Source organism: Ovis aries, chromosome 12 (assembly GCF_016772045.2).
Source record: "Ovis aries strain OAR_USU_Benz2616 breed Rambouillet chromosome 12, ARS-UI_Ramb_v3.0, whole genome shotgun sequence".
Lineage (NCBI taxonomy): Eukaryota > Metazoa > Chordata > Mammalia > Artiodactyla > Bovidae > Ovis > Ovis aries.
The window spans coordinates 56,215,846-56,243,735 of record NC_056065.1 but is presented as its reverse complement, the minus strand read 5'-3'; the positions used below and the strand labels follow the sequence as shown (position 1 = coordinate 56,243,735).

Here is a 27,890-nt window from a genome sequence, read left to right as displayed (position 1 = left end):
TTTTACAAATGGGAAAGCTGGGGATTGGAGGAGTTCAATCATTCCTGGCCAGGTACTGGGAAGAAGCATGGTTGGAATTTGAACTCAGGGCATTAACTCTCCATTCAGGGTCTTTTCTTTCATGACACTCTTCTCTGTTCTCCCGCTTCATGCATCTCAAGTTACATCAAAGAGGCAGCAATACTATTGCTTTCGATTATCAAATGTGTGAGTTTCCTTGGGCTGTCATAACAAATCACCACAAACTCTGTGGCTTAAAACAACAGAATTTAATTTTCTCGCAGCTCTGGAGGCCAGAAGTCCCAGAATCAAAGCGATGGATTCTGTTTTCTCTGGAGACTCTAGAGAAGAATCCTTCCTCTCCTCCTCCAGCTTCTGTGGGCTCCGGGCTTTCCTGGTTTGTGGCTGCATAACTCCAAGCTCTGCCTCTACCCTCGCACGCCTCTCTTCTCCTCTGTGTTTGTGTTTTCTCCCCTCGTCTCTCTTACAAGGACACTTGTCATTGGATTTAGGGTCCACCTGGATAGTCCAGGATAATCTCATCTCAAGATCCTTAATTGCATCTGGAAAGACACTCTTTTCTAAGTAAGGTCACGCTCATAGGTTTCAGGGTTTCAGACATGGGCATGTTTTTTGGAGGGCCCCCATTCCGTCTACTACAAGTAATTAGTATTCTACGGCACATGTACTCTAGGAAGCATGAATATGCTGAGCTGATTCATCTGCCAGTTTTTTTTCCCAAGTGCCAAGTAAGGGCTGCCATGGAGAACAATTGAAAATATATGTATTTGTTTATTTGGCTTCGTCTTGTCTCACTTGTGTCACTTGGGATCTTTGTTGAGGGGCAGGAACTCTCTAGTTTTGGTGTGTGGGCTCTAGAGCATGCAAGCTTTGGTAGCTACGGTGAATGGACTTTGCCCCGCAGCATGTGGAATCCCAGTTCCCTGACCAGGGATTGAACCCACATGCCCTGCATTGTAAGGCACATTCTTAACCACTGGACCACTAGGGAAGTCCCTGGAGAATGATTTTTGATGAGCTTTGGGAACAGAGAAGGATTCTTTTGGCACAAAAGAGTCTTAAGGTTAGAGCAACCTGGGTAAGTGGCTCAAAAGGTCAGAGGCCAACTAGAAGGCAGAGGAGAGATGATGCTATCTCAGTGCTGACGGAGCAGTAGAGAGGGAGTTGGACATGGGCAGGATGGACTAGCTTACTGCCATGCCCTGCCTGGGTGGGATTCCAGGAGCTTTCACATAACTCTGGTTAGTGAGGTCTATGTCTGGACTGGAAGAGGGTGGAACGGCAAGAAGACAAATGCCACCATCCTACTCTTGTTCCAGTTTTAGATCACAGCATCCCACAGGGGATGTCCCAGGAGTAGGGGTGATGTCAAGATCCCAGCAGCCTGCGCTGACCACAGAGCCAGGCTCTCTGCAGAGGGCAGACAGTCAGCTGAGAGCTGCTCCGAGTCTCTTGTGACTCCTCCAACACCCACTCTGGGAAGGTGGGAAGGTGGGAAGGCTGGAAGTGGTGGGGAGCGCCTTCACAGCAGTGGGAACATTCTCTGGGGGAGTGTGGGATTGCCATTCCCTTGGGGAGGCTCTAATCAGAGGAACCAGTGAGCCTGGCCAGGGAGGGCAGTGCTGGGGCCTCTGGGAACTCCCTACTCTGGGCTCTTGCAAGGAATGAGGATGACCTATGGGCCAAGAAAACTTTCTTTTTTTTCCCCCAGTGAGACTGGCAGATGCATTTAGAGCCTCCACAGAGAGCATTCCCTACCCATCTCCAGAGATGGGCCACCCTGTGTCCTCCTTTATCAGCATTTATATGTTCCCTGCAGGGAGTGAAAAAGCTGGCTTAAAGCCCAATGTTAAATAAAACTAAGATCATGGCGTCTAGTTGCTTCACTTCATGGCAAATGGAAGAGGAAAAAAAGATTTTATTTTTTGGGGGCTCCAAAATCACTGTGGAAGGTAATTGCAACCATAAAATTAAAAGATGCTTGCTCTTTTTAGCTCCAGGAAAGCTATGACAAACAGAGACAGTTCATTAAAAAGCAGAGACATCACTTCACTGACAAGGGCTGTATAGTCAAAGCTATGGTTTTTCCAGTAGTCATGTATGGATGTGAGAGTTGGGCCATAAATAAGGCTGAGTGCCAAAGAATTGATGTTTTCGAACTGTGGTGCTAGAGAAGACTCTTGAGAGTCCCTTGGACAGCAAGGATATCAAAGACATCAACCCTAAATGAAATCAACCCTGAATATTCATTGGAAGAACTGATGCTGAAGCTGAAGCTCCAATACTTTGGCCACCTGATGTGAAGAACAGACTTGCTGGAAAAGACCCATGGACTGTTGTCTGCCAGGCTCCTCAGTCCACAGAATTTTCCAGGCAAGAATACTGGAGTGGCTTGCCATTTCCTACTCCAGGAGATCTTCCTGATCCAGGGATTGAACCTGAGTCTCCTGCATTGGCAGGTGGGTTCTTTATCACTGAGCCATCAGGGAGAAGCCCCACAGTTCCTGGAGCTGGGAATAACTTGGAGGCAGGAAGTGCTCAGCTGAACGTTGCTCTCCCCTTTGAGATGCTACAGTAGGAGGCCCCACACTATGACTGTGAAATGGCACACAAGTGTCTTTGAATGCTATTTCCTTTGTGATTTTCCCCATGCGCCTCTCGGCGGCTCCCCACCTCCCACCCCAGAAACCTACCCTTCAGCTTTCTGTGTGAGTTTCCTGTGGCTGAGGTCACAAAGACCTGATCCCTGCTTACCCCACTAGCTGCACTCCTGTCTAGGAGGGTCTCCTAAACATGAGTGAGTCCTGAGGAAGCCCCCTGTCCCAGCTGGGCCATGCACCTGCAAATACCTGTTCCATGGATACAGGCGAGCATTCGGCAAAGAACGGAGAGAGTGGAAAGCTTGTCTGCCTAACCTTCTTCTTCCTGACAGAGTCTTCAAGACTCATTTATTCCCCAAATATTTATTTAGTGTTCGAAGTTCTCCACCAGGTATGTAAGCTACAGAAATGTATAGTAACAATAATTCTTAACATTTACCCAACACACATTATGTACAAAGCACTGCGCTTAGTGTTTTCTGTGGATTATCTCACTCAATGCTCTTAACAACTTCGGGGGCTGAATAACATTATTATCCCTATTTCACAGAGAAGGAATCCAAGCCCGAAGAGACTACTAAATAACTTGCCCGAAGTGTTTCATCCAGGAAGTTGTGGATCTGGCATTTGAACCAGGGTGGACTCAGTCCAGGACCACACCCTTAACCTCTGGGTCATACAAATCTGTGTCTCCAAGGTGCTTATGACCTAGTGGGAAACACAGGACTACCATGACTCAGAGTATGTCAGAGTTTCTAAATGCTTAGAGAAAACGTAAGGTGGACTGGATATGTTTCTTCTGCTGTATGCTCAGTTGCTTTATTTGTATCCAACTCTTGCTATCCCATGGACCCTAGCCCACCAGGCTCCTCCCTTTATGGGACTTTCCCAGGCAAGAATATTGGAGTGGGTTGCCATTTCCTCCTCTGGGGATCCTCCCAACCCAGGTCTCCTGCATCTCCTTCATCTCCTGCTCTGTAGGTGGATTCTTTACCCCTGAGCCCAGATATAAGGTGGAGAGCAACAAAAGAGAAGAGAAGTTTTGAATGAGGTCAAATTTGAATCAGACGTTGAAGAGTAGGTAATACTTATTCACAGAAGCTTATCAAACACTCTCCATGCGTCACACATTGAGTCAGTGTTTTATATCACAGCCTTATGACTATTGCTAACTCATTCACTAGATGACGAAACTGAAAGCGCAGAGATGTTGAGGATTGTTTCGATAGACGCATCTGAGAAGAGGGCAATGGCTGGAGGGAGAAAACATCCCTAAATGCACAGAAGTGGGAGCCTCAAGGGTGAGTTTGAGGGCAGTAGAAGCTAAGGTTGGTGTAAGTGTCAGATCCGTGAAGGGAAACAAGAAAAGTCAGATGGGGCCAGATTATGGCCAATAAGAATTTCATGCTGAGGGTTTGAATTTAATTCTGGAGGCTGTGAGGAGGCATTAGAAAATTTTAGTCAGGAAGATTACTCTGGCAGCAGAATTCAGGCTGAAGCGAGGATAGGCACAGATGTAGACAGCGAATCGAGTGAGGAGCCTGTTAAGGTAAATCACACTCACCTTTTGATCCACAATATATACTAAGTAGCTACAGTGGGCCAGAACAGAGTGGTCAGCCAGTTCTCTGCCTCCCGACAGTTGACAGTCAAGGACAATGGCAATGAAGGCCTGAAGCAAGGCAGAGCAATGGCAGACGGAAAAGGGGTGGGTCGTGACAGTATTTCATACTTAGAATAAACAAGACACAGCAACTGAGATATCCAGACTGCTCTCAGCAGTTGGAAAAATGAATTAGCCTGTGGGTTACGGGCCAATGCCACTGGAAAGAGACTAAAAGCAATTCAACTGATAAAGCAAGTTGGAGTTTAGACAGCATGTTCTTTTATTTACATTTGTCTGAGGTTAAGCTTCCATGAAAGGGAAGCTCACATACCTGCCCACCTTGGCGAGGGGCTCCACCGCAAGGGTGCGCTGGACACCAGAGGCCAGTCTCGTGCATTGCATGACCTGTGTGATCAAATTTTATGAGCACATTCTGAGCACTTAGTCTCTGCACCATGTACTCACCCTCGCTCTCTGCCTGATCGGGAGAGTTTGGTTCGTTCAGCCCCTCTGCCTACTGTGGACTTTGGGCTGCATTTCTGCTCATTGGCTGCTCTGCTGGAGGTGGGGGTGGAGGGAAGAAATACTCCAGAACTCAGCCTCTCTGACGAAAGCCAGGTGGGAGGAAGAGGATGGGATGGGGTGAGGTTCCTGGGTCAACTTTTCCCCATCGTTACTCCGATCTGGGTATTTTATATCCTCCGCCCAGCTCTCCCTGCCTACCCCAATTGTAGCAGGGTTTAGTGAGCCCAGCTCCCATCCAGCAGAGGCTCTATAACTGTGGGATTGGTGATGAAGCTGAGAGTAAGTTGTCCTTCGAGTTGCAATTTCACACTCATTGCCCTGAAATTCCTAGGCTCTTTGTATACGTTTACTTATTACTCTCTTGCAAGCCAGGGGAAGGGCTCTATGCCAGAACTTACCTCCGGGGCCCTGAAATCACGTTTTTGGACTTCCATGCTCATGTAACCAAAGGAAGACTTATTAGCAAAGATGACTCTCTCTATGTGAAATCAGGTATCACTTCGTTGTCGTTCTTTGGTCACTGAGTTGTGTCCGGCTCTTTAGCAGCCCCATGGACTATAGCCTGCCGAGCGCCTCTGTCCACGGGGTTTACCAGGGAAGCATACTGGAGTGGGTTGCCATTTCCTTCTCCAGGGGTCTTCCCAGTTCAGGGATTGAACCAGTGTCTCCTGCATCACCTGCATTGCAGGTGGAGTCTTCACCACTGAACTACCGGGGAAGTCCAGATAGCACTTTACTTCCCGTTTAATTTCCCTTACTATTTAACTGGTGAGGATTTATTAGTCCCATTTTATAGATGGGCAAATTGCAGTTCAATGACTTATGCAAGACAACTGAGCTACTAGGGTAGAAATGAGTTAATGTTTTCTTATTCCAAAGCCACCATTGTTTCCATTCTAAGACACAGCTTTCGTGTTTGTCCTGTTTTCATGGTGATTGGCTTTGTTATTACATTTTTTCTCAAGGCGGAAAACAGGGACATATACTGACTACCACCATTTTCCCGAGCATCACAGTCCTGGGTACTCTTCCTGGTGCAGCCCCAGCTAGGTCTCTAGATCTCAAGTGGGATCTTGAGACCAAGTCTCACAACATCACATCTCTGGGGCTTTGTTTCCTCATCTGTAGGATGGTGGCTTTGGATTGGATCATTTCTCAAGGCTCTTCGGGTTCTAAAGTGTATGCTTCCACGGTTTGCATTGGTTCATTCCTTTTAGGCCAAAGCTAGCTGCAGGCAATACTTGTTTTCTCTCCAGTCAGCCCAGCACACAATAGACTGATGAACCCAGTTAGCTCTGCTTTAGCCCATACATGGGTTATCCATGATACTTTTCTGGTCTCTTGAAATTAAAAATGGTGGTGTAGTAATAGGACACTATGATGTACTTGCTCCTCTAGACAAAGTCCTTAAAGGCCATTCCTGGGCTAGAACACTTCACAGCATTTTGTATTCTGCAAATTGGTAAAAGCTTTACAAATCCTAGATGTTCCCTTTGGACCCTTGAGCAGGAAAGGATGGTGGGAACAAGAGCAGAGGCTGCCAGTGGGGATGCTCTCATGCCTGAGCATTGTATCATCTTCTACTAGGAAGCTGGACAGCCTGAGATGGCTCAGGAGGGATGTGGAGTAGTAGTCTATGATGGAGGAGGGGACTGAAGGAAATGGGCCCTTGGTCATGAACAGCCCCTCCCAGCATCCCAGGGCAGCAAGGTCTCTTTTCATGGAGTCCGCTTCCTCCCTAGTTGCCAGAGAAGTTGCCCTTCCAGCCTAAGCCAGCTGGGCAACGAGGCTGGTGAGGCACAACTGTGCAATAATGATCGGCCAGATGGAAAACCAAATAGGCACATCGGTGCCCAACAGAATCCTCAGCTCTCTGAAATGAATCACCACTTGTGCGCCAGGTGCTCCCAGGCAGAAGGTGAGGGCAGTGTTTGATGAATGCCCAACGTGAAACCTCAAATAGTCTTTGTATCCAGGTCAGCTGTTCCTCCACCCCCCCCCCCGCACCCCAGGCAATATGTCCCTGGAGGGGACAAGCAGCTTTGGGATCCTCAGTAGATAACAAAGCAGGTGCATTCAGGACAACCAGGTTGGAGGTTCCCATTTCCTGCAGAAAGCAATGACCCCGTGGCATTCTGTGAGAGTTCTCCCCAAGTAGAGCTCCCTGGCTTGAGAAAGCTGTCCCTACAGGGTGGGCAAGAGCGAATAAATGGCTTTCTCTTAGCCAGCTGGAACTGAGACCCCTTGTGACACAGAGCTGTGGTTTAACGACATGAAACAAAAGCAGCTAAGCTAGCTGCCAATTGCATCTGGAAACCACGGTTAAAAAAAAAAAAAAAGGAGGCAAGGGAAAAAATAACCAGCCCTGCCTGGTTGATACATAGTGTCTGCCTGGACACCGCATTTGTATTCGTGGTTTCTCTGTAGAGGAGGAGGTGGGCTCTCATATCATTTTCAATCTCCAGGCCAGAGATATAATCGCCTGCCATTACTCCTTAATTACATGGTAACTACCAGGCCATTACTTTCTAACTCCAGTCAAATTGCAACTCACTTCTGATTAGTGGGCAATAAACATGCACAAACAGGGTCCAAGATCTATTTCCATAAAGCCTACTGCGGCTTAAGAGAAGGAATGCAAACATATAAATTGGATGACTGCGGGGAGTCTGCCCCGATAATTATTGTAAAGAACGTTTGAATGATAATGCAGAAAGTTGAGGTTTGGAGCCCAGAGTCTTGAATTCAGATTCTAACTCTAGTCACAGGCTCTGTGATCTTTGAAAAGCATTAGTCACTCAGTCATGTGGGGCTCTTTGTGGACCATAGCCCACCAGGTTCCTCTGTCTACGGAATTCTTGCCCAAGGCAGAGCTCCAGGGCTTGAGAAAATTGTTCGCACAGGGTGGCAGGAACAAATAAATGGCTTCCTCTTAGCCAGCTAAGACTGAGACCCCTTTCGACACAGAGATGTGGTTTAATAACATGGAACAAAAGCAACTAAGCAGGCCCAATAGCATCCGGTTGCAGCTGGAAACCATGGCAAAAACAAGAAGGCAAGGATACTGGAGTGGGTAGCCAATCCCTTCTCTGGGGGATCTCCCCCACCCAGGGACAGAACCCAGGTCTCCTGCGTGGCAGGCAGCTTCTTTACTGTCGGAGCCACCTGTGATCTTTGACAAGCACTAAATCTTTCTGGGTATCAATTTCCTGATCTAAGATGGGTAAAATAAACAAAAACTACCTTGCAAAGGTAAAGAAGAAAAAAAAGATCATATTTGTGACAAAGCTCTGTGAAATTAAAAAAAAAAGATTGTGTTGTTAATTATTACTATTATTTCCAGGGTGAGGGACATTCTTTGATAATGTAAGAATGTGAAGCCATTATTTTGAAGCCTTCAGCTGGTGCTTCTCAGACTTTAATGTGCGTGCAAATGTCCTGGGGAATCTTGGATTCTGATGCAGCTGGTCTGGGGGATGCTGAGATTCCTCATCCTATGAGCTCCTGAGTGGTGCTTATGCTGTTGGTCTGTGAACCACACTATGAGTAGAAGCTCCAAGCCATCCTGAGTGGACCAGCTATGAACCATGAAAGGGAGGGCAGAGTGATCGAATAGTCCCTGGAGGGCGCTAGCGCCTGCAGTGGCCTCTCTTCCCGGTGAGGCCAGTAGTGTTGTCTCAGAAAATCAACACATGCGGGACCCCAGCACTCACACCTGACCCGGGTCAGATCCTCAGTGTCAGGGGCCCTGCATCTGAAAGGGTAAATCTCCATGGAGAGAGGACACCAAGAAGGTTCTGAAGGAAAGATGGCTGATGACTGGCCAAGGTGTCCCCATATCAGAAAACTCTCAGTGGATGCGACGGCGTGGTCATCTTGGCCAGGGGCTCCAGAGGGGCCACTCTATCCTCAGAGTCTGACCATGCAAGAGGCTCAGTTACTCTGCAGAAGAAGAAGAGAAGGAAGGAAAGATGGTGGAAAGGAGGAAGAGGGGAGAGAGGGAGGAAGGTAATCATTTTGGGAGTGGTGGAAAGAACAGACTTTGCCTACTTCACCCTCCTGTTAACGGTCAGCACCGCAAACCCCAGAATTATGGATGGTTGAAGCTGACAGCTGTCTTTGAAGTCATCTCTTTCAACACTTCATTTCAGCCCCAAGCACTAAGTGCTTTTTCCTGCTGTCGCACAGGGAGTTGGTGGTCAAGCTGGGGCTAGATCCCCATTTTCCCAGCTTTCAACCCTGTTTTATTTCTCATGCTCCTCATCCAGAACAAATGAAACTTGCTTCATGGGATGACCATGCACACCCAGAACGGAGAAAGAATGGCAGCTGGAGTCCAGCTGGGACCACCAAGGACCACTCCCCTCCTTGCCTCCCTGCTAAGTCTCTTGGTTCCCTCAGCTCTGAACACCACCAATTTGATTTCCGAGGGAAGGTATTGTGCTCCTTCTGGCCCCATCTTACAGCAGAGAGAAGCTGGCCACCCCTGAGCCCCACACCCTCGAAGTTCTGCTTAGACTGGTGCTGCCTTTCACATGCCTGGGCCCCTCAGCGCACTACCATCACCTGCCAGCAGCCGGAGGTGTGGGCTCACGGAGAGGGATGAAACACAGTGCCGCTTTCTCAAGGAGACATCTGTCTGTCCCTGAAGTGCTGCAGCACGTCTCTGGCAAGGCATCCGTGCCAGGCGGTGGGACGCACAGGCAGACCAGGAGAAGGAGTGCTTTGGCAGTGAACTGAGGGTGTGGTCACAGTGAAGGACAAAGTGACCGGATACAAGCTGCAGCTCTCAGAGAACACTTCTGAGCAGAACCCTTAGAATTCAGAAATGCCTTTCAGAATGGCGTGGGGATGGACCACCTCTTCCAGGATATGGACTGGGATGCCAGCTTGGCCTGTGACTCACCTCTGAGGGGCTCCTCGTTCTATGTAGGAAGAGTCAGGGACCCTGTGGTGGAGCAGAGCACAGCAGAGCATCTCCACATCCATTGTTTAAGGCATTTTAAAAAATAACTAATCTATGTCCTATAATATGTACAATAGGTGAGCAAATCTAATAGAAGCTCATATTACAACATTACTTTTGAAACTCCTGGTGTTGAGCATGGAAAGTCATTAAATGTCCTTTTTGCAAAGACTCTGGTGAGATCCCTAATGACTATGTAGAAGAAAATATAAATATACATAACTGTGGCTATTTTAGAAGCCTAACTGAAGGGTGCATACTTTGATTGTAGTATAGACTGTAAATAAGAGTGTTAAAAGTTTCAAGTTTGTTTCTTATCTCTATTCAGTCCCACCAAACATGTCATTATGGAGAAAGCCAACTCTTTTATCTTCCAGCTCCTCTCTCTACACCAGCTTCACTGTCAACTGCTCACATAGGAAGATGCTGGTGATCAGGCAGATCACGAGGCTGCCTGGGGTGACTCAGTAAGACAGCTGTCCTGGCCCAGAGCTCACAAACCTCTCAGTTTACAGCAGCCATCAGGGCCTGAGTGTGGACCTCAGAGGTGACCCCCTCCAGGCGTGGGGTTCCTGCCTGCATTAGTGGGCAAGACTTGGTGACCTAAACACCACCAGGACGTCTCCAGGCCTGCAGACTAAGTCCAGCCTCTCCTGTCCCAGGCTCAAGATTTAAAAGCAGATATTCTGAGGAAAGGCCACTTACTGTTTAATCACCTGCCCAGGCCTGATGTCCAGGCTTGGTGCGCAGGGTTTCTTTGAGTGGAAGCTCATAGAGCAAACTTATCAAAGGAAGGAAGGTCCTAGAATCCCCTCTCCTGTACAGCTGGGAGATGTCAACCAGATGGAAATAGAATTTGGCTGCAGTCTATTTAGGCTCCAGGTCACACCAGCCTCATCTGGAGATGAAAGGTTCACAATTTGATAAGGTGCTCTCTTGGCCCATATTGATCCCTTCTATCCTTTCCTTATCTCCATGAACATAATTAAGCCATTTCCCATCCTTCTTCACCTTCGGGGTCATGAATGAGGCTATTTTCACTGGCTAGGTGGCAGGATCTCCAATGAGACCAGATGGCTTGTAGCAGCCACCCTTCAGGCTGTCTGCTAAAGAAAGGGAGCCCTGTGGGCCCTTTCTTTGCAATACTTTTGCTCAGTTCTGTTCAGTCGCTCAGTTGTGTCCAACTCTTTGCAACCCCATGGACGGCAGGATGCTAGGCTTCCCTGTCCATCACCAACTCCCAGAGCTTGCTCAAACTCATGTCCATCGAGTCCATGATGCCATTCAATCACCTGATTCTCTGTCTTCCCCTTCCCCTCCTGCCTTCAATCTTTCCCAGCATCATGAAGATCAACTTTTGCTCTTTGATCAACTTTTGCTCATTTGCATCAATAAACTTTTGCTCATTGCCCTGTTATCACTGCACACATAACCTGCAGTTGTGCAGGAGAAACTGCATGCTGAATACCTGTCTGTACTCTTGCCCAGCCAGGATGAGACCAGATTTTTCTGAGTAAGCCCTCATGACAGGCCTTCCTTGGTGGTTCAGTGGTAAAGAAGCCACCTGCCAAAGCAGGAGCCACAGGTTGGATCCCTTGTTCAGGAAGACCCCCTGGAAAAGGGAATGGCAACTCACTCCAGTATTCTTGCCTGGAGAATCCCAAGGACAGAGGAGCCTGGTGGACCACAGTCCATGGGATTGCAAAAAGTCAGGCACAACTTAGCAACTAAACATAACAACAGAGACTCAGCTGTCTGGAGGGGTTCACAGGAAATTGGAGGACTCATGCCCTTGCACGATGGTATTTCCTGATTGGAGCACCATTCTAGAAAAATAGCTCTGATTTAAACAATCCCAGAGGAGAGTCCCTTCCTGCAAGGTCTCGCCTGACAATCCTTTTACTTGTTTCCAACTCTCATGAACATACAGCTCTAAGTATCTGAACTGAATGCCTAGACACAAATTATTGATTAATCCATTCATTTATCAAATATAGTTTTGATTTCCAAAGTGTCAGGCACTGTGCTGGACCCATAAAGCCTCTTGTCTCTCTTGACTATATTGAGAGAAGCAGTCGTCCTCACACCCCAGCACATAGCACTGTGCCAGGCATGTTCACGCAGTGTGTATATTTGTTGAGTAAATGATTGGAATCCAGCTCCTTCATGGAAAACACACACACACACACACACACACACACATTTTAAAGGAAAACAACATATCTTCAGCAAACTAGGAAGAGTTTATATCATTTTCACACTATCTGATTCTCTCTTACTCAGCTCTTTTCTCATCTCCTAAGTGGATTGGTACTTTAAAGATATCACAAAAAGATTAAGGGTACATTTGTCAAGGTTAGAAGGTCTTTAATTCACTTGTAAAGCAGCTGAATTATTTTATATATTTTGAAAAGTTGACTATTTTTTCTCGTTGGGAAAAAAAACCTACCAGTGCCAGCAGCAGTGCAGGGCTCAGAGGGGTGGAAAATCCTAACATTTAGCTCTGCCTGTGGGCCCAGGCTTTGAATAACAGAGCAAAGGTCTGATGAAAGAGGCCACTGCCTACAAACTGAATTGCCTCTGCAGTTGAGTGATGTTCCTATAAAAGTCACCAGATGTGCAAAGATAGGACATGGAAGAAAGATACTTAGATCTCTGTGCAAAACCTCGTGGATCATTGAAAGCCTGTAGGGCTGCCTTTGCTGGAACCCCGTTTAGTCCAAGGCTGTGTACAAGACAATGACTGGTGGGATGGGGCCCTGAGGTGACCCTGCTCACTCATCTCTCAAATCTAGTTAGGAAGGGCTAGGGGGTGTGGTCAGGGCATCCGGGCCAGAGCTCTCCCTGGTGGTGGTTTATCCCTAAGTCGTGTCTGACTGTGACCCCATGGACGGTAGGCCGCCAAGCTCCTCTGTCCACGGGATTCTCCAAGCAAGAATACTGGAGCGGGTTGCCATTTCCTTCGCCATGGGATCCTTTTGACCCATGGATCAAACCTGGGTCTCCTGCATTGACAGGAGGATTCTTTACCACCTAGGTCGCCCCAGAGTTCCCCCTACTTCCCTCACAAAACCCACTCTGAGCCGCTTCTCCACAGTCAACACTGGGTGGGTTTACAAGCTCCTTCCTAGCAAGGATTCTGTAGCCAACGCCTAACAAGTAAAGAACTACATTATCCAGTCTGTGACCTCTAAGGAAAGAATCATCTAAAGGGCCTCAAGGAAGGTTGCATATTAGATATAAAACATGAAACAATTTCAGCTGTTACTTGTCTGTTCTTTGTCATTCTCCCCACCCCTGCCACATTGATTTAAACTCAGTATACAGCAGTTTATTATTTTTTCATATCTCTATTATGGGATGAGTCGTGTTGTGCTATATTACTTTATTTTGTCTGTCTTCCCTGCTCTCAGCCAGCTTCTCAGTGGCAGAGCCTGTGAGTCTCCTGTTTCCAGTGCCTGGAACAATCCTGAGATACAGACCGTGTCCTACATACGCTTGTGGAGTCAGTGAACCAGTTAATTCATTTGTTAATGGGTCAGGGCAAAGAGAAAGAAGGGAAGGGAATGGAGACCAGGATAGGTGCTTAAAAAGGAAAAAAAAAAAAAAATACACCTTAGAGAAGGGCCCTGGGTGGACATCAGTCCACACCTCATGAAAAAAAATAAAGACCAATCCTCAGATGACCACAAGGCTCTTTCTTCCCAAATGCAGGACCCAGTTACATTACTCTGCAACTTTTAAGTTTAAAAGAAGAGAGTAAGTGAAGAACCAAGCAGAGGGAGAGGAGGGAAGAGAACATTTTTGACAGAAACATCAAAGGGGGACTTTTTAAAGAACTGAATTACAGTTGCTCTACAATAGTGTGTTATTTTTGAGGTTTCCACAAAGTGATTCAGTTATACATGTATCTATATATATTTATATAAATGTATTTCAGATTCTTCTCCATTATAGGTTATTACAAGATATTGAATATAGTTCTCTGTGCTAAACAAAAAATCATTGTTGTTTATTACTTGTGTATATATGCATTCTGTTAGTCCCATTACCCCTAATTTATCTCTGCCCTCACCTTTCCCCTTTGGTAACCGTAAGTCTGTTTTCTACATCTGTGAGTCAGTTTATGTTTTGTAAATAAAATCGTTTGTGTTATTTTTTAGATTCCGCATATAAGTGATATCACATGATATCTGTCTTTCTCTGACTTTCTTCACTTAGTGTGATATTCTCTAGGTGCATCCATGGTGCTGTAAATGGCACTGTTTCATTCTTTTCTGTGGCTGATTAGTATTCCACTGTGTATATATAGCACATCTTCCTTATCCATTCACCTGTTGATGGATATTTAGGTTGCTTCTATATCTTGGCTTTTGTAAATAGGGCTGCTATGAACATTAGATTGCATGTATCATTTTAAATAAATCTTTATTTTTTCTAGATATATGCTGAAGAGTGGGATTGCTGGATCGCATGGTAGCTACATTTCAATCAGTTTTTTAATAAAGTATTTATTTGGCTGCCCTGGGTCTTAATAGGGGCACCTGGTATCTTTACTTGTGGCATGCAAACTTTCAGTTGCAACATGTGGGGTCTAGTTCCCTGGCTGGGGATCGAGCCCAGGCCTCCTGCATTGGGATCAGGGAGGGGTCTTAGCCACTAGACCACCAGAGAAGTCCCCACTTTTAGTTTTTAAGGAACTTCCATGCCAGGAACATCGAGCAGACAGACTAGGTGACAAAGTAGTGTAATCGTCTTGTCCACAAAAAGGGAAACTCCACTGAGGCATCCAATTCATAGAAAGTACTCAGGAATCTCGTCCTTTGCCCCTCCTCCGCTCCTATTCTGCCAGACTTAGAGTGGTGATGGTGGCATCTCCTCCAGGGCATTCGGAGAAGCTGGAGGGGATTGTCTATGAAAGAGGGAAAATTTAAACTATCCCAGCTGGACTTTATTAAAAACGATTATTTCAAGGATGCAGAAAGGGACAATTTAAACAGGGAGAGCACTGGGACTGTAGACCTGCAAGCACCTAATAGCAGACAAGAAGAATTTCTCTTTTCTTTCTTTCTTTTTTTTTGACCACGTGTAGCTTTTCATAGGTGAACAGGCATGGGTGGTGGGGGAAGCACCCTTGATTCGTATCTCAGTCGTCTGGAGAAGGTGGGTCTTTCTCAGGACAGGAAGGGATGCAGGCATTTCTTACATTCACTCTCTTCCAGGATAGTGGGGCTCAGGTAAAAAATCAACATTGCTCAGTGTAAGATGCTTTTTTTGCTTTTATTCCAGTTTTCAGAGACCAGGGAAGTTTTGTTATCACAGAAAGGTTTTTTCTAAGGTGGTTCAGTTGCTCAGTCACCTCTGACTCTTTGCAACCCCATGGACTGCAGCATGCCAGGCTTCCCTGTCTATTACCAACTCCCAGAGCTTGCTGAATCTTATGTCCATCGAGTCCGTGATGCCATCCAACCATTTCATCCTTTGTCGTCGCCTTCTCCTCCTGCCTTCAATCTTTCCCAGCATCAGGGTCTTTTCCAATGAGTTAGTTCTTTGCATCATGTGGCCTAAGTATTGGAGTTTCAGCTTCAACATTAGTCCTTCCGATGAATATTCAGGACTGATTTCCTAGGATTAACTGATTGGATCTCCTTGCAGTCCAAGGGACTCTCAAGATTATTCTCCAACACCACAGTTCAAAAGAGTCAATTCTTTCTGGTTCAGCTTTCTTTAAGGTCCAAATTTCACACCCATACATGACTACTGGGAAATCCATAGCTTTGACTAGATGGACCTTTGTTGGCAAAGTAGTGTCTCTGCTTCTTAATATGCTGTCTAGGTTGATCATAACTTTTCTAGCAAGGAACAAGCATCTTTTAATTTCATGGCTGCAGTCACCATCTACAGTGATTTTGGAGCCCAAGAAAATGAAGTCTGTCACCGTTTCCATTGTTTCCCCATCTATTTGCCATAAAGTGATGGGACTGGATGTCATGATCTTAGTTTTTTGAACGTTGAGTTTTAAACCAGCTTTTTCACTCTCCTCTTTCACTTTTATCACGAGGCTCTTCAATTCCTCTTGCTTTCTGCCATAGGGTGGTGTCATCTGCATATCTCAGATTATTGATATTTCTCCCTGCAACCTTGATTCCAGCTTGTGCTTCATCCAACACAGCATTTTGCATGATGTACTCTGAATATAAGTTAAAAAGGCAGGGTGACAATATACAGCCTTGCTGTACTCCTTTCGTGCTTTGGAACCAGTCCGTTGTTCCATGTCCAGTTCTAACTGTTGCTTCCTGACCTGCATATAGGTTTCTCAAGAGGCAGGTCAGGTGGTCTGTATTCCCATCTCTTTCAGAATTTTCCACAGTTTATTGTGATACACACAGTCAAAGGTTTTGGCATAGTCAATACAGCAGAAGTAGGTATTTTCCTGGAACTCTCTTGCTTTTCCTATGATCCAACGGATATTGGCAATTTGATCTTGGATTCCTCTGAACCTGAATACAGGTTCAACATCTGGAAGTTCCTGGTTCACGTACTGGTGAAGCCTTGCTTGGAGAATTTTGAGCATCACTTGGCTAGCATGTGAGATGGGCGCAATTAAGCAGTAGTTTGATCAATGACAGAGACTGTCTTTAAATCTGCAAAGCAAAAGCCAAATCCAAGAGTGTGCGGACATCTTCAGGATGTCTTCTGAGGATGATACCTTGGATGATGCTACAACTATAGCCTAAGGTGGTAGGCTATACTATTTGTCTGGAGTCAAGCTTCTGCTTAGGTTCAAAATTGTTTAGGTCTCAATCTCCAGCATCTAATTACATATTAATATATGTACCCAAATTACATATGTTCCCATTAGCAGAACTATCCCTGTCGCAGGATAATCCCTCAAACTCTCAGTTGAGTGACTTTTAATAAGATCATTTAAATTCTTTTTGCTCTATCTCTGTTGCTATCAAAGAAACCTGATTAGGATTTGGTTTCTCCTGTCGCTTGACTGTGGAGAGAATGCACTAATCATGTGGTGTCTATCGCTTCGGTTGTATGACAATTACCTCTCATTGTAATGTAATCATTTGGCTTTCTGATTTAACTCTGTCTCACATGAAATCTCAGTTGCCAGCCCCCAGGACCCAGTGTCACTTGACTAACGACAGAGACTGTCTCTAAGCCTGCAAAGTAAACGCCAAAGCCAAGAGTGTGGGAACATCTTCAGGAAGTCCCCTGAGGATGATACCTTGGGTCATACTCCAACTATGTCCATCTACCACTTTCTAAAACCCTCAGATCTCTTGAACCAAAGGCAACTGATAGATCTATCCCCCAGAGCAGTTGGACCTCAGCAGCCTCTGAAAAAGAGGAAATGTGGACCCCACTCCCAAAGGGATTTTTTCCCCTTCTTGTTGTTGATTTATTATTACCTTTTATTCTCATTCCCCACACCCATTCTCTTATCGCTTAGCCTATGATTCCAACATATTTGATGTGGTTGTTGGTGGTGGTATAGTCTCTAAGTCATGTTTGACTCTTTTGAACCTGTAGACGGTAGCCTGCCAGGTTCCTCCGTCCATGGAATTCTCCAGTCAAGAATACTGGAGTGGGTAGCCATTCCCTTCTGCAGGAGATCTTCCTGACCCAGGGATCAAACCTGGATCTCCTGCATTGCAGTCAGATTATTTACTGTCTGAGCCACCAGGGAAGCTCACAGGTTAAACTGATGCCTCATTATTTTATTTTGCCCATTTCTGATTACTAATGTGTTTGAGCAGCTCTTATGTTATTATGCTTTGGAATTTAGTCTTTTTACTTTCTATTCTGATCCTTTGCCCATTTTTCTGTTAGATTATCTGCCTTTTTGCTGTTGATTTATAGGCACTCCTTATACATTCTATATATCAGTTTGTTGCCAACTTTTGCTATTACAAATATTTCCTTCCAATATCATCTGTCAAATTTATCCACATTGTCCATAAATCCTTAGTTTTCAATCAAATTCAACTTTTTTTTACATTATGCTTTAGGCTTTTGAAGTTTCATTTAAGCAGTCTCTCCCCGCCCCAAGGTCACAAAGTGATTCTCTTGCATTTTCTTCTACTAACCTTCTGTCAGTCACAGCATTTGCTTCTTTAGTCTGTACACATTGTGCTCTGTGTGTGATGCTCACTTAAAGGAACCCAGTTGTTTTTTTCTCCAGAAAGATATCTGCAGCAAATGTCTGAGTTAATAAGTTCCTGAAATCTGCTAGTTTTTCAATACCATCTTCTAAGCAATCTATCATCTCCCCACTGATCTCTAGTGTCATCTTTATCATACAGTACATTTCCATAGCACTGTGTACTCTCAGAAAGTTTACTGATTAGATTCACTTGTGAGAGAGTAATAAGACTTCAGAAGATGTCTTGAAAATAGGAATGACAAAGGCTTCTAAAACTTCAGAGTGAGCTGTTATCTAAGGGAAAGCTTCTGCAGACAGCAAAGCTCCTTGGCACTTCCCAGGGAGGCATCGTGGCTGGGATGAGGGCTTGGGCTGTCTTTCCGCTGACTATGGAGCTGACTGAGCGCTACAGCCGTCAGTTTTAGTTAATTGGCTGCAGTGTGTTTGAAACGTTCACAATCCCTCCAAGTATAACACCTCACTTACCTTAGGAAAAATCTCACAAAATTGTTAATTAGCACTATTTCCATTTTACAGATGAGAAAAGAGGGTTGCAAAGAGGTTAACTTACGCCTGTCTGCCTAGCAGATATAAGTCCTGGAGTTCAATTTGAACCTTAGCTCCATCACTGATGACCCTTCCATGTTACTGTTCTTCACATCCATTCCTGTTCTTTCAGACAATGTCTCCTGAGTTCTGTAAGAATTGTAAGACAGTGTGCTTGGTGCCAAAAGATTCATCTGTTGAGAATTCTGCCCACAAGGAATATTCAGTCTAGTCCGGAAGATAACATGTGTCCATAACAAGTACAATATAGTTTGGAAAAGAAGTGGTGGCTTAGGGGACCACTGAGTTTTAAAGTTGCTCTTGCAGGGATGTTTCCAATCCTCCCCCTTCCACTTTTTTTAAAAGAAGTACCCATCTCACTTGAGCATGATACAGTTACTGCCTTTGGTTGGAATTTCAAGAATACTAGTCATGCTTGTATTGGGGGAAATTGCTCAGGTATGCCCTTGTGAAATTGTAAAACTAGATGGCATAAAAGTACTTATATGTTGCTGTGTATGGTAAGAACCAGTCTTAATGAGTCATGTATGTGATTACTAATCATTTTTCTTCCCCTTTATAGCACAAACAAAGATTTAAGTTCTAAACTTACCTAAAAAAGCAAAAGTACTCATCCCATTAGACTTCCATGCATCTAGTAGTCACAGCAAGTTTGGATGTTAACTATTGGATTGAATAAATGCTTAGCAAAACTGTAGTGACAGAGAGTCATTCTAGACTTTTAGGAATTAAAGATGATCTTGCAAGAAATGTCCCTCTAACTGGAACCATTGCAAGTTTGGTACTTCCCCTACCACCTAAAGCCTCTCGTCTCAACAATTCTCCATCATTGGCCAAAGGAAAGTTTACTTATAGGTCGGCAATATAGGAGGTGTAGAAAGGAAGGGACAGGAAGGAAAAGGATAGGTAGATATTTTATTAACAGAATAAACTCTACTAACTTTTCAGGTTTGAAAAGTGTCATAGGGTAGTTCCCTAGAGGCAGGCGCCAGGATGAGTATTCATGTGAAAGTAGTTAAGGGAAAGCTAGTGCGTGAGAGAGAAAAGCAGGACCAGGGGAAGGACGAAGCCAACCAAAGGTGATGCTCCAGGCACAGTGTTGGGCTCAGCCTGATCCTGCAAGGGAGCTCTGGTGTGTCCAGACATCTCAGAGTCTGTTCAGACTTGAGTCAATGTTGCTGGAGCTTCCACCCCCCAACATAAACCAGGCATTGTCTAAGGGCCAGAGGGAGATGCGGTGATGAAAGTGTATAGCTCCAGTGGTCCAAAGGCTGTCCCCAGAAGAGGACTGAGCACTGAGAAGTAAAGGCTCGCAGCGGGGCCCAGGCAAAGCATCTATGCTGCCGCTGTGAACAAGGGTCTGCAACACGCCTCTAACAAGTTCAGAAATTCTGCCAGCTTGTCGCCATTCCCAGGGTGCCTAAGAGTCCCCCACAGTTTGCAGAAGAGAAAGCTGAGGCATAGATAGGTTAAAGTACTTGCCCAGAGAATTTCAATCTGGGGGCTTCTAAATTCAAGTGCAGGTTTCTTTCAAGTGTGTCTCACCACCTGGCCTCCTTGTGATGAGCACAGCCCTTCGAGCTTGGAGGAACATGTGCCAACAGAGTAGATCAGATTTTTCGTTTCATGCACACCATTCTCTGCCTAGCATTCGCCTTCTTCTAGGCTCAGCGTCCATCCTTGCTGTCCCCCGTGGGCCCATGGAGCCCTGCTGGGCAGCCCAGTAGAAAACAGACTATTCCCTTGACAGAGGACCCAGCAGTCCTCTGGAAGACTTATCTGCGTAGTTAAGGAAACCTTGGCGCCTGAAGAAGGCACTCAGAAGATGACAGGTCTGAATAGTCTGACAAATTTTTATTGCCCCCAAATCTCCAGTCCTGTAAGTCATGAAATAAATCTCCACCTGCATCAAATAAATTATTGTCTGTTTAAAAATGAAAGAGCGGAGGAAGCAAGAGCTCACAATCTGCTTCTGCCTCTTTTTCCTCTCAGCTCAGTATCAGAGCTCTGGGTAACTCTTCCCAACACCAGATCTTCCCTGCCAGCTCTCCTGATAGACATCTGGGCCAGACAGTGGAGAGCAGTCAAGGGGTTAAGTCTACTTTTGAAAAATGGTGAAGATAGCCAGGCAGGGAGGAAAGAACTGCTGAAAGATGAGAAAGCTGTCATGCTTGCTGGTTGGGCACATGAAGTGGCCAGCAATTCCTTAGAGCATGAAAGATTTATCAGCAAAATGAAAAGAAATAGTCAGTTGGCCAGATAATCTTAGAAGAAGGAAAGAGAAAAAAATAATGCAAGTGACCAAAGGGACAGGGAGGGAAATTTTAAGAATAAAGTAGGGATGTTTTCCTTGGCCTCCCATGACACCTTCTGTGCTTCCTTCATCCTTGTATTAAGCAGACTGAATTATCATTGCCCACTTGCCTGTCTGTCTCCCTGGCTTCAGTGCCATCTTCCTGACGATAAGGATTCTGTCTTTTTTGTTCACCCTTGATGTATGCCAGGCCTAGCAAAATGTCTGGAACATAATATGTTCTTTCTATATTTCTTGAATGACTAAGAAACTAAATGGAGGATCTGGTGTTTTTTTGAAGGGTCACTATTGACCAAAGCACACTTCTAGACACTTGACCTCCTTGACTCATCTAAATCTTTCAGCCCTGAGATAGATATTATCATAGGCATTTTGCAGATAAGAATGTGGAAATTCAGAGAGGTTAAATAACTTTCCTGAGGCCAGACAGCTAATAAATGCAAGAACTGGGATTCAGGGCAAGGTCTATGCGACTCTGAAGTCGATGATGCTTGTTGGATTTACTATTTATGTCCAGACAGTTCTTTAGGATGTGAGGTCTGGCTGCTCCACCTGAGAATGAGCGGTTATCCTCCTCCCTGATCTGCCCTCCGTTTTGTCATTCTCCCCTTCGCCCACACTTCCTCCTTTTGGTACACCAGAGAAAGAAAAGAGGCGAAATCCAAGCCAACCCATTAATTATACCTTGTCAGGCTCTTCCCTCTGGATGTTTCATCTGAGCGTGTTTCTTCTCCCCTCCGGCTGCACACTTCTGGGGGGGAGAAGCCACATCGCGTAGGTCTCCGGTTGCTCCTCCTCTAGGCACGTGTAGGTATGATGTGGGTTAAAGGTGGCCATGTCCACCTAGTTGGTGTCACAGAAGAAGGTGACAGAATGAGGGTGCCAGGGACTTGGTGGAAGCAGGGTTGTGGTACATAAACAGGAAGTGCATAGGAGCTGCCTTTGAAAGCCCCACTGAAAGCAGAATCCATCTATCAGGGGTGCACAAAGCAGCTAGTTCTCGAAGGGCGGACAGGACTGAAAGGGAGAGGAGAGAAGAGGATGCATAAACACAGGTTCTCAAAAAAAACTGGAGCCCAGTGGAGTCAGCCAGTCTGTCTCTAACTCCCTCTCCCCTCTAGGCAGCCAGACAGCATCGGGCATGGAAGAGTGGGTTTGTTGTTCTTGTTGTTGTTACTTCCCTGCCTTCCTCCTGTGATCCTGAGTGACCTTTTCCAGCCTGAGACTTCCGGACTGTAATAGGGGTGCCAGGCTCCAACCCAGAGCTCCTGGGAACCCTCTGTCAGGACCCTGTTGTAACTGTGACTTCACAGAGCAACGCACGAGAGAAGAGAACTCCTGTTTAGATCAAGAAGTGCTGGATTAAGCTTATGACTAGAGAACCACACCTGAACACTGGCCGGCTTGAAGGGCAATCCATCTCAGCTGATCTGCAGGCTTGGAGCATGATTAATGCAGCTGGTTAGTGGTCTGGCCCTCCCCAGTCCACCTCCTCCTCTGGATGTTGTTTGAAGAATTCATTAGGAGAAGGCAGCAGGGAAGGCGGAAGGGGAGCTGCACCATGCTAATCTCCTCTCCCCTGCCCAGTCTGGCTTCTGCAGCCAAGACAGTCAGGTTGATCAGGGTTCCCTAGGTCCTCAAGGTGGGAGCAAGAGATAATCAGTGCTCTGTGTATCATCCTCCAAACCACGTGGCGAGGTGATGAGGTTTGGAATATGCTCCTTTAATCTGTTTACATAAGAATAAAAGGGGGCTTGGTCCTCTGTGCTGACCCTGCTAGAATCTTCTCCGGCTGTCTGTCCCCTGAAGGAATCTGTAGTCTAGACGCAGACACCAGAATAGATAACTTGAGTTATGAGTGCACAGGGGCTTCTCAGGTGGTGCTAGTGATAAAGAACCTGCTTGCCAATGCAAGAGATGCAAGAGACGTGGGTTTCATCCCTGGGTCTGAAAGATCCCCTGGAGGAGGGCATGGCAGCCCACTCCAGTATTCTTGCCTGGAGAACACCATGGACAGAGGAGCCTGGTGGGCTACAGTCTATGGGATCGCACAGAGTTGGGCACAGCTGAAGTGACTTGGCACGCATGCACGTACAGTGTGTGTGTGGAGCACGGAATGCAGTGGGCGGCCAGATAAGCAGCTCATACCAACGGTGAAGAGGTAGACACTGGGGTGGTTAGAGGGTTCCCCATACCTTGGCACTCACGGATGCTGAGTCCAGAGTGATCCACACAGACCGCCCAGCCATTTTAACTCCTGTGATGTGGGCTACGACAGCAACGGCTGTCACTTAATCATTAGACTCACTCTTCATCACCCCTGTGATTTTTAGTCTGAATTCTTCCAAGCATCATTCTTAGAATTCTGTAAAGATCTAATACTTGTTGCCCCTCCTGGTGTCCATGTAATCATGCTCCAGGGTCAGCTGAGAAGTGGGAGGAGTGACCAACCCTCTCTCACATTGGATAAACTCTTTATCAATGATTAGGGCATCTTTTAAAGTTTTTATAAATTCTTGCTGACCCCTTGGGAATGGGAGTGACTGGGCTTGAAGTGAACTCATTTCATTGATTTCTCGGGCCGGCTAACTTGACACCAAGCACCGAGGCAGGAGCCCAGTTATCTCGATGCTTTATGTACAGGAAGCAAGGAAGGCTAGAAAAAGATCTCTGTCACTGGAGCAAGAAGATTTATCCTTTAGTGCCAGGTCTCTAGCGTAGAGCCGGTGGATCTTGGGTAAATCACTTTTGTTACCTACCGCTCTAAAACAGACAAACAACACACATTTAGTGACACCTCCTTCTATTACTGCACTATTTCTTGTCCCCTCGGAGCCAGGGCACATAATTTTCACCATTTCTTTGTTTCATTATTTATGTATATATTTATTTCTCCCGCAATTCCGGGAAGGATTTGAGAAAGCTTACTAGAGAGAAAAAGAAGCAAAAGGAAGAAGAGTTTGATTTAAAATACATGACAGGGAAAATTAGTACTCTAAAATACGTGCCATAGGTTCTATGTATGAGAAAAAGGCTATATGTTGATCTCAGAGCTTGCTGTGGTCAAATGAAGTCATAGAACCTGAAAAAGGAAAGCATCCCAACCGGTCCGTAAAAACCAGTTAGCAATTCCTCCTGCTTCTGAGAACTAACAGATCTCTTTCTTCAATCCTAATAAAAGAACAATGGGCGATTTAGTAGCTGACATCCTCAACGTCTTTGTAAAAGTGAAGACACCGGTAATTTCTTGAGGCTGTTACTTGTGTTATTCCTCAGTGCTAAAGAATGGCTTAGGGTCAGCAGGGAATTCAGTAAAAGATACCCTGTAAGTCAGGAATCAAAACGGCATGCTAAGGACATCCCTGGCAGTCCAGTCCCATGCAGGGGGCATGTGTTAGATCCCTGGCCAGGGAGCTAAGGTGCCACATGCCTCGTGGACAAAAAAAAAAAAAAAAAAAAAGAGAAAGAAACATAAAATAAATGAATAAAAACAGAAGCAGTATTGTAACATATTCAATGAAGAGTTTAAAACATGGTCCACATCAAAGAAAAGAATCTTTATAAAACAGTTTGGTACAAGTATGCATCACGCTGCTTTAGGCTTAACCTGTTGATAAATTTAAGATTATTTAGACTAATTCTTCTCACAGTGTAACCCTGTGGCATCAGTATATCACCTGAGAACTTATTAGACACACAAATTTTTGAGATTCTTCCAGCATCAGAAACTGAATCAGAAACTCTAAGGATGGGGCCAGGGAATCTAGTTTTAACAAACTTTTATTCAATTTGAGGACCGTGACACAGAGCAAGGAGTGGACTCATGACCTTCTCACAACTGTAGGAACACTTTTTTTGTTTTGCCTCTGATCCATTGATTAGCGTTGGGCAGCAAGTAGTTTGAGGATACACATTTTTGGCAAGGGCCCAAAGAGCACATATTTATGTTATCAATTAAAACTAGATTCACGGACTTCTCTGGTGGCACAGTGGGTAAGAATCCACTTCCAATGCAGGAGACACAGGTTCGATTCCTGGTCCCAGAAGTTCCCACGTGCCACGGAGCATCTAAGCCCGTGTGCCACAACTGAGCCCAAGCTCTGGAGCTCGCGAGACGCAACTACTGAATACCACGTGTCCTAGAGCCCATGCTGTGCAACAAGAGAAGCCACTGCAAAGAGACGCCAGTGAGCTCAGCAAAGGGTAGCCCGGCTTACCACAAATGGAGAAAGTCCACACAGCAATGAAGACCCTGCACGGCCAAGTATAAATAAATAATAAATCATTTAAAAATAAAAGCAGATCCGTAAACTTTCAAAACCACTCAACGGGAAGTCTGGTTGACTTCCTCCCTCTTTTCCGTGCCGAGTCTCTCCAGAGGTCCTCTGACCTCCCTGCTCTGCACAGAGAGGTGTCAGAAGCAGCCAGCGGCAGAGGCAGTGGGATGATGGCGGTGGGGTGGAGGTTTCCTTCAGAGGCGCCCTTCCGATGCTGTGTGCATCTCCTTCTGGCTTCTTTTAAATTGTTTTCATGTGTGTCGCATGCCTATTTCTTCTTTCGTCCCCACCGTCCCTCCCAGCTCTAAAAGTCTACGATTATTCCATTAGATAAGAGAAGAATAAAAAAGAGCCCTAAAGCTGAAAGGGACTATAGAGATAATGTAATACAACCTCGTCGTATTGCAGATCAGAAGCGAGTCGTGAGCACGAACAATTTCCCGGTGTGCATTGCTTCGCTCAATACCTGGCACAGAACACATTCTTGGTGACTCTTAGTTGAATCTACTAAGTCATATTTCATAATTTTCACATGCCTTGTAGCATTTTCTCCCCACCAACACTTGTTAAGTCTTCTTATCCCCAATTTTGGGATGAAGAATCTAAAGTTTGAGCAGTTGGATGCTTATTAAAGTTTCATAGCTTTTACTATTACGCATCCAGGCTGGAATCCAGGACATCTCACTTTTGACATTTTAGTCTTTTCCTTCCACCATGTGCCATGTGCCATCTCCACATAGGGCCCAGAATGGTGCCCTCTCCTCTCTAAAGGTATCTAGACATGTATCAAACCAAATGGCCCACTTCTATGTAATAGAGGGCATGGCCAATGCCAGTTAACTCCAGGAGACAAAGGCAAGGGCTCTGGCTTTTTCCGGACTCAAGACAGCTTCCCCACACCTGTGCCTCTGAGTCGGGGCTGGCGGTGTGACCTCACCAAAACTCCACCTGCGGCAGACCTAATTCAGGGAGCGGTGGTTGTTACCAGACTTCTCTGAAAGGTGTAGCTACTGGACTATCCAAATCAGCTGGACACAAATGAAGATGAAGGATGAAAAGGCATTTCCACATTTTCGTGTTTCTACATTTGTGGCCATATTTCTGCACACATACAAATATGGGTAAATATGAAGGGACTGCATGTCATTTCTCATCAAGGCAAAGTGACGTGATCGCCTCAGCAAAATAAATCTAACCAAATGCTACATTAGGTAGCAGAAGTAGGACGGCAAGATGTCAGCCTGAAGAAATGCAAGAAACTGTCATTCAAGACCATAAACACAGACTCAGAGGTTTCCTTAGCATAACTTTTTAATTCACGACCTGTGCCTGAGTGAAATGTTTTTGTTTTTTTTTTTCAGGGGCGGTGGGGAGGGCTCAGGTTAGCATTTCCCATGACCTTCCCAAAGGTCACAAGGCTGCTGATAGCCCACAGGGTACCTTGGTGAAAAATAAGAAGAGGCCGTCCTTCATTCAGTCAGACTTAGCCCCAGCTTGGGAGTGTGGCTTGGGGAATGGTGCATGGAATGAGCTTCAATTCTCACTCGCTGGTCAGCTGGCCACTCTCTGGCTCAGGGCACAACCAAGGCAACTATACAGGGCCGCCCTGTCTTTATGTGCAAGCCCTGTGTGTACTACGGCTGTGGGGCCATCCAATCCAATAAGGTTAGCATTCGGGGTACAGCTCACATGGGGCGTTAACAGCAACTTTGCTTTCTGCTAAACCAAACCACCTTTAAATCAAATAGATATTGGTAGCCAAGAGTGATGCATGAGGGCGTGTTTGCTGAATTATCAACTGCCTCCAACTCCCTTATTTTAAGATGTGTTCAGTCATTCAGTCATGCCCAACTCTTTGCATTCCCATGGACTGTAGACTCCCCAGGGTTCTCTGTCCATGGGATTTTTCCAGGCAAGAATATTGTAGTGGGTTGCCATTTCCTTCTCCATTATAAGACACCTTATTAGACAAATCCAGAGTGATATTAATAACATTAACGATACTACCAAAGCTAGCTAACATATATTTAATGCTTACCAAATGCCAGGCATTAGTCTAAATACCGCACGTATTAACTCACGTAATCCTCATAACACCTCTATAAGGTAGTTATTATTATTAGCCTTTAGTAGTAAAGCTGTGATTCCTACCCAACTCCAGCTCCAGAGTCTGTGCTCTTAAGCACTGAGATGCCTGTGTAAAATGCTAGAGACGTAAAGGAGGCCAGGGTAGGCAGGTACGCAGCCAAACCAAAGTCCTACTCTCTCAACTGGCTAACCCTCACCCTCCTGGAGAAGCATCCTAATCACCCAGCCTGGGCTTCCCAGGTGGTGCTAGTGGTAAAGAACCCATCTGTCAATGCAAGAGATAAAAGAGAGGGGAGTTTGATCCGTGGGTCAGGAGATCTCTTGGAGAAGTGCATGGCAACCCACTCCAGGATTCTTGCCTGGAGAATCCCATGGATAGAGGAGCCTGGCAGGCTCTGGTCGACAGGGTTGCAAAGAATTGGATACAACTTAAGCAACTTAGCACACACCCAGGCTGGGTCAACCTCTCCAGGCTAAAGGGGTGCTTCTTTCACAAGTACCATCTTCTCACCATAAATCCAGATCTCCCTTGCTATCTGGGAAGAGCATTTTCTGGTTTCAAGTAAGATGGAAAACAGTTGTGAGACCCACACAGGATGGCAGAGAACCTGCCAACAGGGACTTTGAGGAAGCCTGCGTTGTCTGCAGACCCCTCCTCAATCTCCCCACCAGGGTCCCATCCTGGTTCCCGTGAAGAGCCAGCCACAGGCCTCTGGACATGGCCATCGCCACCTGCACTTGCCCCCACCAGCACACAGGTGGCGGGGT

The 27,890-nt window shown here is 45.8% G+C and overlaps 1 protein-coding gene across 1 annotated transcript in view; it reads left to right on the top strand.

The window, feature by feature from the left end:
* The window catches only part of TNR (tenascin R), a 486,177-nt gene that overhangs the window by 126,187 nt on the left and 332,100 nt on the right, over positions 1-27,890 (top strand). The window lies entirely within an intron of this gene.